This window comes from Hyaena hyaena, unplaced genomic scaffold, assembly GCF_003009895.1.
Source record: "Hyaena hyaena isolate Hyena2069 unplaced genomic scaffold, ASM300989v1 scaffold_5, whole genome shotgun sequence".
Classification (NCBI taxonomy): Eukaryota; Metazoa; Chordata; class Mammalia; order Carnivora; family Hyaenidae; genus Hyaena; species Hyaena hyaena.
The window spans coordinates 1,033,300-1,050,209 of NW_024080637.1; the positions used below are offsets into that span (position 1 = coordinate 1,033,300).

Genomic DNA, 16,910 nt, shown 5'->3' on the forward strand with positions numbered 1-16,910 from the left:
TGGGTAGTAGAGATATTTTAACATTTGTTCTTCCAGCCCATGATCAGGGAGTGTTTTTCCATTTTGTTGTGTCGTCTTCAATTTCCTTCATAAGCTTTCTACAGTTTTCAGTATATAGATTTTTCATCTCTTAGGTGTATTCCTAGGTATTTTATAATTTTTGGTGCAGTCATAAATGAGATCAATTCATTTAATTCTCTTTCTACTGCTTCATTATTGGTGTACAGAAATGCAACCAATTTTTTATCCTGCAACTTTGATGAATTCAAGTATCAGTTCTAGAAGGTTTTTACACCTTTGTGTTGTCTGATTACTGACACTAGGACTTCCAACACTATGTTGAATAACAGTGGTAGAGTGGATATCTTTGTCATATTCCTGACCTTAGGGGGAAAGCTCTGTTTTTTCCCATTGAGGATGATATTAGCAGTGGGTCTTTCATAGATGGCCTTTATGATCTTGATGTAATCCTTCTATTCCTACTTCATGAGGGTTTTATCAAGAAAGATGCAGTATTTTGTCAAATGTTTTTTCAGCATCTATTGAGAGGATCATGTGGTTCTTATGTTTTCTTTTACTAATGTGATGTATCACATTAATTGATTTATAGATATTGAACCAGCCCTGCAATCCCACTTGATTGTGGTGAATAATTCTTTTAATATATTGTTGGATGTGGTTGGCTAATATCTTGTTGAGAATTTTTGCACCCATGATCATCAGGGAAATTGGTCTGTAGTTCTCATTTTAGTGGAGTCTGGTTTTGGAATCAAGGTAATGCTGGCCACATAGAGTGAGTTTGGAAACTTTCCTTCCATTTCTGTTGTTTGGAATAGCTTCAAAAGAAGAGTTGTTAACTCTTCTTTAAATATTTCATAGAATCCCCCTGGAAAGTCATCTGGCCCTGGACTCTTGTTTTTTGGGTGATTTTTTTTATTTCTTATTCAATTTCTTTACTGGTTATGGGTCTATTCAAATTTTCTATTTCTTCCGGTTTCAGTTTTGGTAGTTTATATGTTTCTAGGAATTTGTTCATTTCTTCCACATTGCCCAATTTGCTGGCATATAATTGCTCATAATATTCTTTTATTATATTTGATACCTCTATTAACCAAAATTGATAAAGGTTTATCAATTTTGTTAATTCTTTCAAAGAACCAGCTTTTGATTTCATCTATCCTACTGTTTTTTTTTTTATTTCAATATCATTGATTTTTGCTATAATCTTTATTTCCTCTCTTCTGCCGGTTTTGCTTTATTTGCTGTTCTTTTTCCAGATCTTTTAGGTAAAGTTAGGTTGTGTATTTGAGACCTTTCTTCCTTCTTTAAGAAGGCCTGGATTACTACTTACTTCCCTCTTATGACCTCCTTTGCTGCATCCTTGGGGTTTGGGGCTGTTGTGAGTTCATCTTAATTTCATTTCATTGTCTTGACTTCCTAAAGTTTAAATACAGTAATATGAATGAAAGTGCTTTTTAAATGGAAGAGAAGGTGGGGAGGGGGGGAGGAAAGCAGTGATGGTATGAATATAAGAACAGACTTGTGTTATTAATTTGTTCAGGCTACCAAAACAAAATACCACAGACTATGTGGCTTAAACAACAGTAATTTATTTTCTCACAGTTCTGGAGGTCAGAAAGTGCCAGCAGGATTCGTGTCTTCTAAGGCCTCTTCCCTTGACTTGTAGATAACTGTCTTTTTCACTGTGTCCTCAAATGGTCTTTCCTCTGTGCACATGCATTCCTCATGTTTCTTACGTCCATATATCCCCTTCACATAAGGGTGCTAGTCCTGTTGAATTAGGGTTCACTTTAAGAGACTCGTTTTAACTTAATAACCTCTTTTAAATCCTATTTCCAAATATAGTCACATTTTGAGATACTGGGGATTAGGACTTCAACACAGGGCTTCAATTTTGGGGAGCATAATCCAGTCTATAATACTACAGTACAAACCATATTTTAGGATTTCTGATTTTGTGTAGGCTTTTTGGATTTCCTTTATTATTTATAAATAATACAATTTTAATTTGGTTGTGAATTAATACGATTTGATTTCATTTATGATGAAAGTAGGGGAACTTGGCCACGTGCTCCCTTGTAACTATTCCACCCTATGACTTAAGAATTCAATCAGTTATATAAACACATATTAATTCACTTGGAAAAACTTATCAAGATGGTAGCTTTAGTTTGAAGCAAATTAGGGGGGAACACACACACAAACACACGCACACACACACAATCAATGTAAAATTATTACTGTTCTACTTCATAGATTTTTCTAGAAATTTTGTGAAGAATTGTATTGGAGAAAGTATACAAAAAATATTTCACCAGAAGTTTAGCATTAAAAAATGTAATGATAAAGTATTCCTTCTTTCTTCTGATTCACTCTGCTTGATGGCACATTGCTAACTCCCTTCTGCCTTTCACTCTGTTTCCATTCTTCCAATTCTACAGCTGCAGACTTCCCTCCTCTGCATCCCCCTCATCCCACACCTTCTGTTCCCCATATCACAGCACAACTCTTCCATAAATAGTGCTAAGGCGACCACCTATTCCATCATTTCTCTCTCTCTCTGTGTCTCTCTCTGTCCCTCTGTCTCTCTCTCTCTCCCTCTCTCTGTCTCTGTCTCTCTCTCTGTTTTTCCTTCACTGCTATATGCTACAGTGCACAGGCTGGCCCTTAGCATGGGTCTAAGTAAGAATCTAATTTACTATTTACCTGTGTTCATAAGATGTGGAAGGCTACCATATTGCTGACAACACTCACTTGTCCTCTTTTAGATCTTCTCTGGCAAGTTTATTCCTCGATGTATGTTCCAGTAGCCTACTGTTACATTTCCTCTGTTGTAATGTGTCACATTGTATGTACTTGCTTGTAGATTCTGTCTTCTCTGCAGGATGAAGCCCCTTGAGGACAGGAGCCATGTCTTATTCATTGTGATTTCCTTTTGATTTAGCACAGTACCTGATGTAAAGTAGGTATTAATACACAGTCAGAAGATAGTTTGGTACAGTGGGTTAGAGCATACTGGAGTCAAACTGTCTCAATTTTTCACAATGTGTGATCTTAGGTAACTTGCTTAGCCCGTATATTACCTCTAACATGGAGATGATAATAATACTTGTCTCTGATACCTGTGAGAATTCCAGGAGGTGATGTATTTAAGCAGTTAGAACAATGTCTGATGCATAGGAAACTTTAAAAAGGATTGGCAGTTATTATCATTATTAGCAGTTAAATGATGGTTAGTTGGATGAAGGGATGAATGGGGGAATGCACTTTCAGTGGATATTAGCAATAAGTTGCCAAGTTAGTATCAATACTAAAGTTTGAGGCAACTTTTGTTCTAATCTTAAAAATACATTAGACATTTAAGATGTCTTTAAACCATGGTTCATTTTGCTTTACTATCAAAATTGTCAACAGTGATAATATGGGCTCTGTCAGGATCAGTATTCTGGCATAGATTTTTAAGAGGGAAGAGGCTAGGATACAGTGTTTCTCTGGCATTTCTTACAGCATCTGGGATTGTATTCACATCAGAAGATTCTGTATCATAGTATATGGACATTTCAGTTTTTAAAAACTCGTTTTCCCTACTGTTCTGACACATAGTAGAACACTCAATATTCACTGAATGAATGAGTGACATGAAATATTGTTCATGAAGTTCCCTGGTAGAAAAATACTGAAAAATCGCAACTGAAGAATAACTCTAAAGAATAGATTCATTATGGTGGGATTCTTTGTGTGGTCTTTGCTCCTTGTCTTATATTAGAAAACAAGCTTTCATTGTGATATAACAGAAAGGTCCCGGATCTCTTTGGATGTATGAGGGGTGGAAGTCATTTAAGTTCTATGAGCCTCAGTTTCTCATAGTTACATAAGGATAATTATACTCACAGTAGTGTATGGATTAAGCGATATAGTTGTATGAAAATACCTATGGATAGTGGAATCTATAAAGGTTTTTGTTTCCTTTGCTTTCTGGTTAGTCATCAGCCATATTGTTCATAGTTTTCAGTTTTTCATTGTAACAAGGGGATGGCAATGGTTAATGAAACACTGTTATAAGCAACTTGGTGGGGGAATGCTCTTTGCAAATTCTGTGAAAGTATTTGATAAAAAAATTTCAAGTTGAAAATTTCAACTTTATGCTGGGAAATGAAGGCCAAGATCATATAGCAATCTTCAGAGTATTGGAACTTTGGACAAAGGTTTGGAGGTTTCGCCCTCAGTTACTTCAGAAATGGATAGACCAAAGAGTTTCTGTGATCCTGATCAAACCTGGGGGATTCTAATTTGAAATAAATTATTGTAAGATCAATATAGCCAATAGGCATTCTATCAGTCATAGAGATAAAAAACAAAAGTAAAATCCCCTGCCTTTGAAACTGTCTATACATATTTTTGTTTCAAGTTTTTATTTAAATTCCAGTTAGTTAACATATACTGTAATATTAGTTTCAGGGGTAGAATTTAGTGTTTCATCACTTACATATAACACCCAGTGCTCATCCCAACAAGTGTCCTCCTTTAATACTGTATGTACATTTCCACCTATTTCTTCTTTAATTTTTACAAAAGACTGCTGTGAAGTTATACAGGTGCATCTGTCACCTTACAATGGCTATGGTGTGTCAGCTAAAAAGACTGCTGTCTTAGGAAGGTAGAGATATGTTTTCTAGTCCTTGGCCTCTTCTGATTAGTTTTGTACTTTAGTCAAGTCACAACATTCACCTAATGACCAGCAAGTATCCAGGACATTGTTTTTCTCTCAAAGCTGTGAGGTTTTGAACAAGAAACACCCATCCAAGAGCCTTCAAGGTAGAAAGACCAGAAGAAGGAAAGACTATGAAAGCAGTGGTAATTCTAAAAGCAACCAGTTGGCCTCATTTGATGATAAATTTCCCAAAGGAGGTACCATATCAATCAACCATTAATCTAAGTTTTCCCTTTTGTTGTTTAGCTCCTTTTTTCTTTTCTATAAATTTTTGAAGTAGTATGGTGAAATGGAAAAGACACTAAACTAGAAATCAGAAGTTACATTTCCTCATTGGACTCAAGTTTATCATTTCCTTCATATGTTTACTTAGGCAAGCCCCTTATGATTTTGTAAAGTCTGACCTTTTTTTTTTTTTTTTGGAAAATAAGAATAAATTTTCAGCCCTTACTAATTTATATGTCCTTTGTGACAACCTAATTTAATTTGATTTAACAAGTATTTGTTTGCTGTTATTGGATACCAGGTACTATTCCTTTATGCATTTCTTACATTCAACAAAAAATTCTTGAGCATCCACCATTTACTAGATGCTCTGTTGAAATCTACCCTATTGTCATAGAAGCTACAATCTTGTGAGGGATGATGCATGAAATCAGTTGATGTGTTTAATACTGTGCAAAAAGAATGACTATATTACTATAGGAAAACAGAAGGGGATGATTAACTCTGCCTTGGGTAGTGGCAAGGTCACCAAAAGCCTTAGAGAGGAAGTAACAAATGAGTTTGGTCTTGAAGCATAAACAGTATTTCTGTAGGTGAAATGATTAGCAAAATGGAGAATAGATAAAGAAATATTTGGCAAAATGGAAAATTATGACAGATTACTGCTATTATTTGTAGCACCTTTATAGTATGCTGCTGTAAACATTGCAAATAACAGTGACTGTAAATCTATCTTAATTAATCAACTGGTCAGGAACACAAATGAGAGAAGCCAGCTCCTGTGGCTATTTCTCCTATCTTCTCTGTTGAGCATCCATGTGTGATCACTATTTTGTAATTGATTAAACTGACTGCTTCACCACTGCTTGTACCAACTGGTTGCACCATTGTTAACATTTAGGAAGCACCTACCACAGGCTATGTGCCAAGTGCTTTGCATCTCTCTTTTTACTCATCCAGGGATAAGTAATGACCTAATGATAGAGATACTGTTATTACATTCACAGAAAAAAGTTAGACACCATGTGGGTTGATGTGATGTGTCTGGTGACATAGAATTAATCAGCGGTGGGATTTCAAAACTGATGTGTCTGAGTCCAGTTCTCATGCAGCTTTCATATGCTGATTCTCTACAAGGTATATGGGATTACAGCCTAAAATCTTGGGTATATTTAAATACGTGTGTATACAATATATAAGTATGTGCTGTAAAGTCTGGCACATTAGATTCTTCTTTAGTAGTGGATTGGTCTGCAGTGATTCCTCTATTCTCTTAGAGCAGACTCACTCACAGAAGTGGGACCCATGGTCATATTTGCGTTATATGATTATGTCCCTCTGCTCAAAGCTAACAGTCTTGGAAAGGACTCCTGATCGAATATCGGCCAGTAATACTTTCTTCTCCCTTTCGATGTGTTTTGCTTGGTTTGAACTGGATATGGGAGACTTAGCATTTGGTGGCGAGAACCACAATATGACACTTGGAGATTGCCAGAGGCCATTTACCTTAACCTGGAAAGGAAACTATTGTCTTTTTTTTTTATAACAGCTTTATTAATTTTTAATTCACACACCATAAATTTCACATTTTAAAGTATACAATTCTGAGGTTTGGGGTAGATTCTGAGTTAGACAACTATCACCACTAATTCTACAATATTTTTATCATCCCAAAATGAAAATTCATACTCATTAGCAGTCCATTTCTTTTCCGTGTAAACCACTAATGACTTTCTGTCTCTGTGATTTGGCTTATTCTAGACATTTCATGTAAATGTAATCATATGAGGAAGCCAATCTTTAGTAGAAGTGACTAAAGGCAGCACACAGAGAGAATACAAGATAAGAAATAGGTGGGAATATATACAACTAAACATATGTATTCTTATAATTAATACATATTTTCTTATATAAGAATATCTCCTATATTCTTTTATATATACATATATATGTTATATATATGTAATTAGAGAAAGAGAATCTTAAAAGCATTTGCATTCTTAATTTTCAGTTGTTCGAAAATGCAGTTTCGTTCCTGTCCTTTATATGATTTTGTTGTTAAAACCTTTCTTTGCATTTAACTCAGATGCGCAGATAAACTTATTTTGTCTGTAAATAATTTAAACATCTTCCCTAGAGTCTCACTCATCAGGGTGGAAAAATATCCTGTCCAATATATTTTATTAGTTTTTTAAAGTTTATTTATTTTGAGACAGAACATGTGCATGCAGCAGAGAGGCAGAGAGAGTTACACGCAGGCTCTGCACTATCAGTGCAGAGCCTGATATGGGGCTCAAACCTATGAACTGTAAGATCATGACGTGAGTAGAAACCAACAGTTGGACGTTTAACTGACTGAGCCACCCAGGTGCCCTCCAATATATTTTAATGCCCAATCCAATCCAATACTGCAAAGCAGCATTTCATCTACAACTTAGATTTTTTAAAGAAATAGGCAAATCCTGGTAATGTAAATTCTCCTTTGTTTCAGTGGATAGAGGGTGTGTTTTTTAATCAGACTGTACTAGATTTAAATCTACATTCTGTCAAACCAACCAGCTACATCACCTTGGGCTAGTCCTATCTCTCCCCTGGACTCCATTCTTTTTCTGATAAGTCAGAATAATAATTCACAGAGCTATCAGAAAGATTAAGTGGGATAATATATGAGAAGAATATAATACAGTTCTTGGAACAGGTGGTAAGGTCAATTGTCCCTTGGGAGTCTAGATATATACAGGGAACACAGGACTGGCAGAGTCTACCAGAAAGTAGTATTTCCCATTCAATAGTGTGGAGTTATTATTAGTGAAGCTTCCTATCTCACCCCTTCCCCAGCAGGGACTATATTTTTTCAAATTTCCTTGTGTGACCTGGCCATGATCTGTATCTGTCTAGTGGTATGTGAGTGAAAAGCATGTGTATTGCTCCGAGCCAGAGTTTTAATGAAGCTTTAAAGGTTTATCTTTCCTCTCACTCTTTTTCTTCATCTGACTGTGAAGCCCTTTTGGATGCCAGAGCTACAAAACAGTAGAGACGATATCCTTGAACTACTACATGGAAGAAAACTGTACACCCAACAGAGGGAGAAGTGTTGGACTCTTACACAAAGGAATAAACTTTTATTGGGTTAAGTTATTAAAATTTGGAATATATTGATTACAGAAGTTGGTATTCTTCTAACTAATACAATATACGATAAGGCTCTATCCTTGGGATCTCATTGAGAAAACACAAATTATACTATCCTGGGGCTCATTGCTTTGTTTCTTCACAGAATATCAAATCTCATTCATTTGAATCCAATGCCATTTATGTTGCCTTTATGAGAGTATTTTTCAAAAAGATCAATGAAATAAAACTGTAAAATTCATGAGGCTATTCCATGACCCCTGAATTATTTTTTTCTACCCTCATTCAACATTCATCCAACAAATATTTATTGAGTGCCTTGGTTGGAAGAGAGGGACTAGTGAAGATATATTTTAAAAATAGATAGAAATACCAGGCTGGGTAATTGGAAGGTAGTGCTCAAGGCAAGCTGTAGATCATAGGTGTATTACAACAGCCTGTGTGGAAACCTGCTGACTTTTCAAAGCATGTTTGATGATTGTGTCCACCTTTAATTCTTTAGCTGTTGCTTATAAGATATAATATACCTAATTAAAAAAGTTTTTCTCTCCTACATATTAAGCCTATGAAAGCCTATTGCCAGAGGAACTTCTAAGCACCACAACTGATACTATTGGTACAGAGTCTCTATACCAGAGACTGTACTAGGCAGTGGGGTTTTGTAGAAAAAGTGAGGCATAGGAGCCATTGAAATCTACGTTCACATCCTGTCTTTAACCTGAGACTCATTTTGTCTTTTTTTAAATTTTTAAAAAATGATTTATTTCTGAAAGAGAGAGAGAGAGAGAGAGAGACAGCGTGAGCAGGGGAGGGTCAGAGAGAGAGGGAGGTACAGAATCTGAAACTGGCTCCAGGCTCTGAGCTGGCCATCAGCACAGAGCCCGACACGGGGATTGAACCCACAAACCTCGAGATCATGACCTGAGTTGAAGTCAGACCTTAACCGACTGAGCCACCCAGGCGCACCTCATTTTCTTTATCTTTAAAGTGAGAAATTTATTGGCTTTTTCTCAGGGTTTTAAAGAGACTTATAAGTCATTTATATATAGTGAGTAGTAGCCTAGTAACTGACTAATAATATATAACAGGTATGACAGTTTCCCCTTAAAACTCCCATTTAGGCACTTGGGTGGCTTAGTTGGGTGTCCGACTTCACTCAGGTCATGACCTCACAGTTTGTGCGTTCAGGCCCCACGTCAGGCTCTGGGCTGACAGCTCAGACCCTGGAAACTGCTTCAGATTCAGTGTCTCCCTTTCTCTCTGCCACTCTCCCATTCATGCTCTGTCTCTCTCAAAAATAAACATTAAAAAAATTTTTTTAAAAATCTCACCTTATTAACAAACTCAGATCTCTTATGATCTCTTGACTGATAAGCACACTGTGTGATTTAGCTCCTCTCCTCTTTAACATATGCAAAAGGTTCTCTGACCAAGTCTGACTCCAGTATGTGGATATATCCATTCACATATGTATGATTGCACATTTATACCTCCATCATGCATGTGCAAACATGAATGCTTATGTGCATACATGTACATTTTTCTTCTGTCCAAGCATTTGTGATGGGCAGCCTAATTTCCTCAGCCTTAATATTCTAGAGATTGTTTTTATTTCTGCCTACATTTTAAAGTCTCTACTCTGCTTCATGAATGAAATTTGTTAATTTATATAACTATTTCATGCTGTAGGTTGCCTATTGCTATTGTTTAGTCCCACCAAGAAGTGAAAACTCAGTGTATTACACCAGGAACAAACAAAATCCCAGAATTAAAAAAAAGCCATCCTGACAAGTAATCTTACAACTAAACTAAATTAGAATTTTTCTAAAATGATTTGATGTTCCTGGAAATTTTAAAAGCCCTAGTGTGAATTGAAGATATCCAAGCTTTTTTTGTTTTCGTTTTTTGTTTTAAACACTTGATCTGTGAAGTGCTTAACAGAGGAAGCCTCTTGCACTGCTGGTGGGAATGCAAACTTGTGTAGCCACTCTGGAAAGCAGTATGGAAGTTTCTCAAAAAGTTTATAATAGAACTAGACTACAATCCAGCAATTTCACTATTAGGTATTTGCCCAAAGGACACAAAAGTACTGATTTGAAGAGGCACACACATCCCAATGTTTACAGCAGCACTATCAACAGTAGTCAAGCTAATGGCGAGAGCCCAAATGTCCGTCGACTGATGAATGGATAAAGTAGATGTGGTGTAACTATATAATGGAATATTACTCAGCCATCAAAAAGAATGAAACCTTGCCATTTGCCACAATGGGGACAGAGGTAAAGTATATTATGCTAAATGAAATAAGTCAATCAGAGAAAGACAAATACCATATGATTTCATTCATATGCGGAATTTAAGAAATAGATGAATATATGGGAAGGGAGGAAGGAGAGAAGAAAACAAACCACAAGAGACTCTTAATGATAGAGAACAAACTGAGGGTTGATAGATGGAGGTGGGGAAAGATGGGCTAGATGGGTGATGGGTACTAAGGAAGACACTTATGATGAGCCCTGGGTGGTATACGCAAGTGATGAATCGCTAAATTTTTTCCTACTCCTGACCCAATACTGTGTGGTATGTTAACTAACTACAATTTAAATTTGAAAAAATGAACATACCTAAATTTTTTGGTAAAATCACTTGATCCTGTGAGGTGCTTAGTAAACTTTCACAGTATGTATCTGCCCTGGCACGCTCATTACTAAGAGAGAAAACCAAACACAGAGTAGATTTAGTGGGAAGGGTTTGTTTGGTGTGTGTGTGTGTGTGTGTGTGTCTTTTAGGGGTTTTTAGGTGGGAAGGGCAGAGTTAAGTCATAAAATGGTGGGAACCATATTAATTTCCTCTCTCCCTAGCTGCTACTATGCATGAGGGTAGACTGAGTCTGATGTTCCTTTCAGATTTAGGAAGGTTAATAACTCAGTCCCTGAGATATGCAGGGAAAAAAAAAAACCATCTTCTCTATTCTAGTTTTTACCCCTACCAACAGGGCCATCACCAAAACCTGTTTCAAAGGAGTAAAAAATCATTGCCCTAATAAACAGGGCTAGCATTTACTAAGTGATTACCTAAATATTTTTAGCATTTTGTTAATTCACAATATTCTCAACAATGCTATGAGTAAGGTACTATTATTATTATCCATGTTTGTGGGGAAAGAAACAGAGACACAGACTAAATACATTGTCAAGTAGCAGGAGCAAGACTTTAACCCAGGAAATCTGGCTTTTGACAACTTGGCTCTACTGGCCTTCAAGAGTAGGTGCGCAGAGGTAGTCTCTGATGGGATACTGTGTAATCCTAGTCAAGCATGTGGGTTATTGTGTTGCATATCTATAAATTATGATCCTAGGTGTGCCATGCATAGCTGTTGTGACTTTGAGCAAATTATCCAATCTCCTTGAGGTTTCTCATTGTTAGATAATACCATCTAGCTGACAGGATTCCTTAGATGTTTAATGGAATTCAGATGCTGAGCACTCAATACATGTTAGCTATTAGGATTATTTCCCTCCCAATACCTTGCAAGGGTGGGCACATTGTCCTGGTCACTACTAGATTCCTCAGTGCCCAGCACCATGTTTGGCAAATGATCAATAGAGGTGGAGTGATTGAAGACAAGAACACTTCTGTTTTGAAGGGCATTGACTGGTATCTGAATGTGTGCGTCCTGTCCCAAAGGGTCTCCCATGTTTGTCTTTGAGAACAAGTCCATTGGGATATTAAAGAGATAGGAGCCTTCAGGCAAAAACAGGCCCTTTGCATAAATAGCTCGGGTTATTTTGCCTCCATGAGTCTCCACACACTAACATAAGGTTTCTTGTAGCCAGATTCTCATGAAAAGTGGTATGCTGCTTTGGTAGCAGAGTCATCAGACAAAAATATACATGGATCTCCGTGGGTCGTTCATTCATTCAACAAGTATGCATGGCATAACTTATGTGTTTCTGGCTCTGTAAAGCACAAGGAGGCTAAAATCAAGTGACATCAGTTCTCTTTCTTCAACAAGCCTGGAACCTGGGTTAAAAATGGCAAATACATGTTCCCCATACCCTTAGTAACCATGCCCACAATAAGGAAAGCTAGCTTGTCTTCATGTTGTTATGCCAGAACAAGCAGTTACTAAAATGAAGCTCCTTAGCAGAAGACTCTCTGGTTTATGCACTGTGCTATTCCCAGGGTGTGGTCATAATAGATGTTCAATATATACTTGTTGAATGAAGGTATTAAACATAATGGGCACCAAGAGTGTAATCTGTTAAATGTGTCAGACCTTGGGAAGCTGTAATTCTCATTCCAGGAGTTAATAGCTTAGCCAAGGAAAACTAGTCTTACCCTTTGGACTTGTAATTGGTAAACCCTTCCAATGAAGACCTTCATATGGTTTAGAAAAAAGCATCTCCTTTTCCCTTTTCCACATGCTCCCAGGGACATACATTACAGGCAGTGTATGCTACTCCCCTTGAACAGAAAAGCATCCCATGTGTGACCAAGAACATTTGAATGTAAATAATCAGTCACCTATAGTCAGTAAGTGGTCATTAAAGTGGCAGAGACCCCTATAGGCTACACTAGGTGGGCAATGGCCCACAAGTAGACTGTTGTAAAATGGAATGATGTGAGAAAATGGAAAGAAGAAGCTTCAGAGTCAGACAGACTGAGGTTTTTCTCCAGTTGCTGGTATGTGGTCTTGAGCAAGTTACTGAACTCTCTGGGTTTTGCTTTCTTCAGTTGAAAAATAGCCATGAGATCGAGCAATCCCATTTCCGGGCATACATCCATCTACAGGAAATAAAATCAGTGTTTTGAAGAGACATCTACACGCCCATATTCATTGAAGCATTATTCACAGCTGGAAAGACATGGAAACAACCTAAATGTCTATCAGCAGGCAAATGGATAAACATATGCACATATACAATGGAATATTATTCAGTTATAAAAAAGAAAGAAATATTGCCACTTGTGACAGCATGATGAAACGAGAGGACACTGTGCTAAGTGAAATAAGCCAGACAGAGAGATACTGCATTTTTTCCTTACATGTAGAATCTAAAAAAAAAAAAAACCAGTTAAACTCACAGAATCAGAGAGTAGAATGGTGGTTACCAGGGTCTGAGGAATGGAGGAAATGGGAAAAAGTTAGTCAAAAGATACAAACTTTCAGTAAATGATGAATAAGTTCTGGGAGTCTAATGTAAGGCATGCTGACTATTAATACTTTATTGTATACTGAAAATTTGCCAAGAGAGTAAATAGTAACTATTCTTACCACGTATCCACAAGAAGATCACTATGTAAGGTGATAGAAGTATTTAGCTTGATTGTGGTCATTATTTCACAATGTATAGGTATATCAAATTATCACATCGTATGTCATATTTTTTGTCAGTTATTATATCTCAGCGTAACTGGAAAAAAATTGAAAGCCAAAAAAGAAAAAAAATAGGGCTAATACTACATACTTCATAAAGTTCTTGTGGTATTTACATAAGATCATGTAAACTGAGAGCCTAGTTTAGTGAAAGCCTAAAGTATTAGTAATTTGTAGTCATCGCCATTGTTGATTCATCTTTTACATCACAGTGCAGCCAGTAGAGGACAGTGTGCTTAATGTACATACCACTTTTCTAATTGTCTGCTGGTATGAGATGCCAATCAAATGAGTTTTGATTATGCTGCAGTTGAATTAAACGAGGATTGGGTTTGTTCCAACAAATGTGTGTCTGTCCTCTGATTACCAGTGCTTGTTATCTTAGGTGTTTCAACTGGCCAGAATTTACTTCCTTTGCTTCTAACCCCTTGAGCTAAAACTTAGCCATCTTAGTATTCTTTCAGCCATAGGGTAAAAGACATCTTAATATAATGAAAGAGTCCACATTTTGAAATGAGAAAGACCTTGTTTTAAATTCTGCCTGTCTTACCAGCTATACTGATTTGGGGAAGTCACTTAACCTCTCTAAACATCAGTTTCTCATCCCAAATGTATAGCAATAAATGATTACTTAAGAGGTTATCCTTGACTTTGGTCCATCCTCTTTCAAATTTGTATTCTAGCATATTGCTGGAATGGTCTATCTAAAATCTAAATCAGATCATGTTTCTTCCTTGCTAAAACTCTTTAAAGACCTGCTACATCTGTCTTAGCTAGTGGTAGGGGGTGTTTTTGAAAATATAGGTTCTCTGCTTCCACCCCAGACTTAGTAAATTGTAATATCCTGGCATGAGGTTCCCCTGTGAATCACAAGGTTTACATTCATTGGCCTAACCTTTCCATGATTTGACCCCAGCCTATTTTTAGCATTATCTCACACCTGACGTGTCCCAGGCTATCTGTAGCTATATCAATGGCTGATAGCTTTCCTAACATGTTATGTGTCAGTCCTTGCTATGTAGATTTCTCTGCTGGAATGACTTTCATATCCCATTTTTCTACTAGGTAATCTCATCTACATTTTATCACACTCAGATAAACCTTACCTCCTCTCTGAACATTTTTCCTGCCCCACCTCCTGAAAGAAGTGAATACTCTGTTTAGGCCTCCAAATGTGCTGTACCGACTTAAAAATCAAGTAGATGACTAGGACAAACATTAATTTTGTTGCCTGTAATCCTCTAAATGGCTGGATAGAAGTTGTCTTATTTGTCTTTGTATCATCAGTATATAGTACATGGGTAGGAAGAACATTTGATAAAGAAATAGGCTTCAGCCCATCTTTTGAAATTATGAACTCTGGTATAGAGATGTGTGGCTTAGATGAATGAGGGCATGGAGCTTCAAGTAGTAGATGATTTCTTTGCCTTTGTTATTGTAATAAACAAATCAATCTCTTGGGATGATCATTAACCTGGGACCATTTCATTTGGAGCTTTGGAGAAGCCGTTTCTGCTGAATACTACCTTCTGCATTTCAGAGCAGTGAGTGGTTTCAGATGTTGGTCTGCAGCTGTCATTAATACAGATGCTGACATGTCAGTACACCCAAGGAGCAAAGCTTTTTTGGGTGTAAAGATTACCAAAGATTTTCATTTCAGTCCAACTCAGAAGCTCAGGGATGATATAAACAGCATGCTGTTTTATCCACCCATGATTACCCAGGGAAGTGTGCTGTATTTTATGGGCAACCTGGTGGCAGGAGATATATTGTCCAGTAGTTTTTCTACCTGCTATTTGATTTATGATTGAAGGTCAGCTATATTATGGCTCACCTGCCAATGCTAACTACCTTATATAAAATTATGGTCCTTCTGAATGGATGAATGCCTCTTACTTCACACTTTCCGTCAGAGTTTTGTAGGTAACAGTTACTGATGCCAGTTGGTTCTTGGCAATAGCATTAAACTTCAAGCCATAGACAGTGAGGACCCTTGGACCTTCTGATGTGTGGCTCAGGCCTTAAAATCTTTACAGGGAATACAAATGGTGATGCTAAATCAGGTTGATCTTTCTCCTGCTCTCCTTAAACTTCCTTTCCTCTCTAGTGTCATGTTCCGCTGCTGTAAAGAAGTTAAAGGTCTGTCAAACTGGTATTTATTCTCTGCTGAGTCAGGAACTCACTTTATAGCTGCATATTTTTTATTCCCTTCCATCTAGGAGCAATGATTTTGGGCTCCAGTCAGGTGATGAATTCTGTTGAGAAATTCTTATAGGAAGAGGGTACATCCACATAATATTCTGAAGTACCCAGCTGGCTACTACTCAGAAAATGAGGTTCATAGGTTTGCAGCCTGACAACTCTTATGTTCCTACAGTTCTTGGACCTCCTATAAGATGTTCCCACTTACAATCTCAAGGTGGTGCAGCAGAATGTTGAGAGAATGTACTCCAAAGCTAGATAGAACTAGGTGTGACTCCTGCTGATATTAGATGAGATTGGCCTTGAGGTTTTCTCTGTGCTCCCCAGAGATAGTGATGACAAAGTGTCATATAAAGCATTTAGTAAGCCTCCAGTAAATATTATTTTATAGTTTTTTATTAGCATTTTCAGCTCGTGACTTCATCAATCCCCATCTTCTCTTGTGATCATTAATAATAACATATTAACCTCAGTGTATGTCTCTGCTTCAATTTTATAACAAGGTAAAAATTCTCTAAGGTTTCTCTCATCCACAGTTCTCCAAAAATATTTATATTGGGTTTTTAGCAAAAATATTTACCTTTTAGTATAATTTTAATATTTTTTGAGAACTACAAATTTCCTAGAAATGGTTTCTCCAGACATGTTATCTGAAAAACTATCTCATTTTAATAATTTCCTACTAAAAACACTTTGTACTGAGCATAAAATATAGTAGGAGAGATTGAAAGCCTGGGTATAGGTAAAGCAAGACATGTAACAAGGCCATATTTTGGCTCCTTAGATTACATGCTCTGTGAATCCGAGTCAATTCCTACCTTGGTTTTCCTTCCTTTTCTTCCTTTCTTTCTCTTTCTCCCTCTCCCCCTTTTTCTTTTTCCCTTTCCCTCCCTCCCTTCCTTCCCTTCTTCCTTCCTTCCATAAAATGAGAATAACGAAATATACAAATATGAACAGCAAAATTCATAGGAATTTTATGGTAATGGATTAAGAAAACAAACACAGGTAAAACATTCAGAATAGTGTTGGGCCCCTACACTATGGGCACTTAGAGATGCAAGCTCTCATCCCAATAGCAGACTTTACCTGAAAATGTCCAAAATCTGGTACCTACAGAGATAGAAAATATAGGAACAAAAAACATTCTTAGCAACAAGTAGGGATTTATGGTAAGTACTCCCTATATTCTACTGTAATTTCAAAGAACTTCTGTTCACCAGTGATATTAGGAAATGCCAT

General features: G+C 36.9%; 1 pseudogene; it reads right to left on the reverse strand.

Annotated features, from left to right (window-relative positions):
• The window catches only part of LOC120235622, a 144,241-nt pseudogene extending 132,455 nt beyond the window's left edge, over nucleotides 1-11,786 (reverse strand).
• Nucleotides 11,787-16,910: the final 5,124 nt, after the last annotated feature.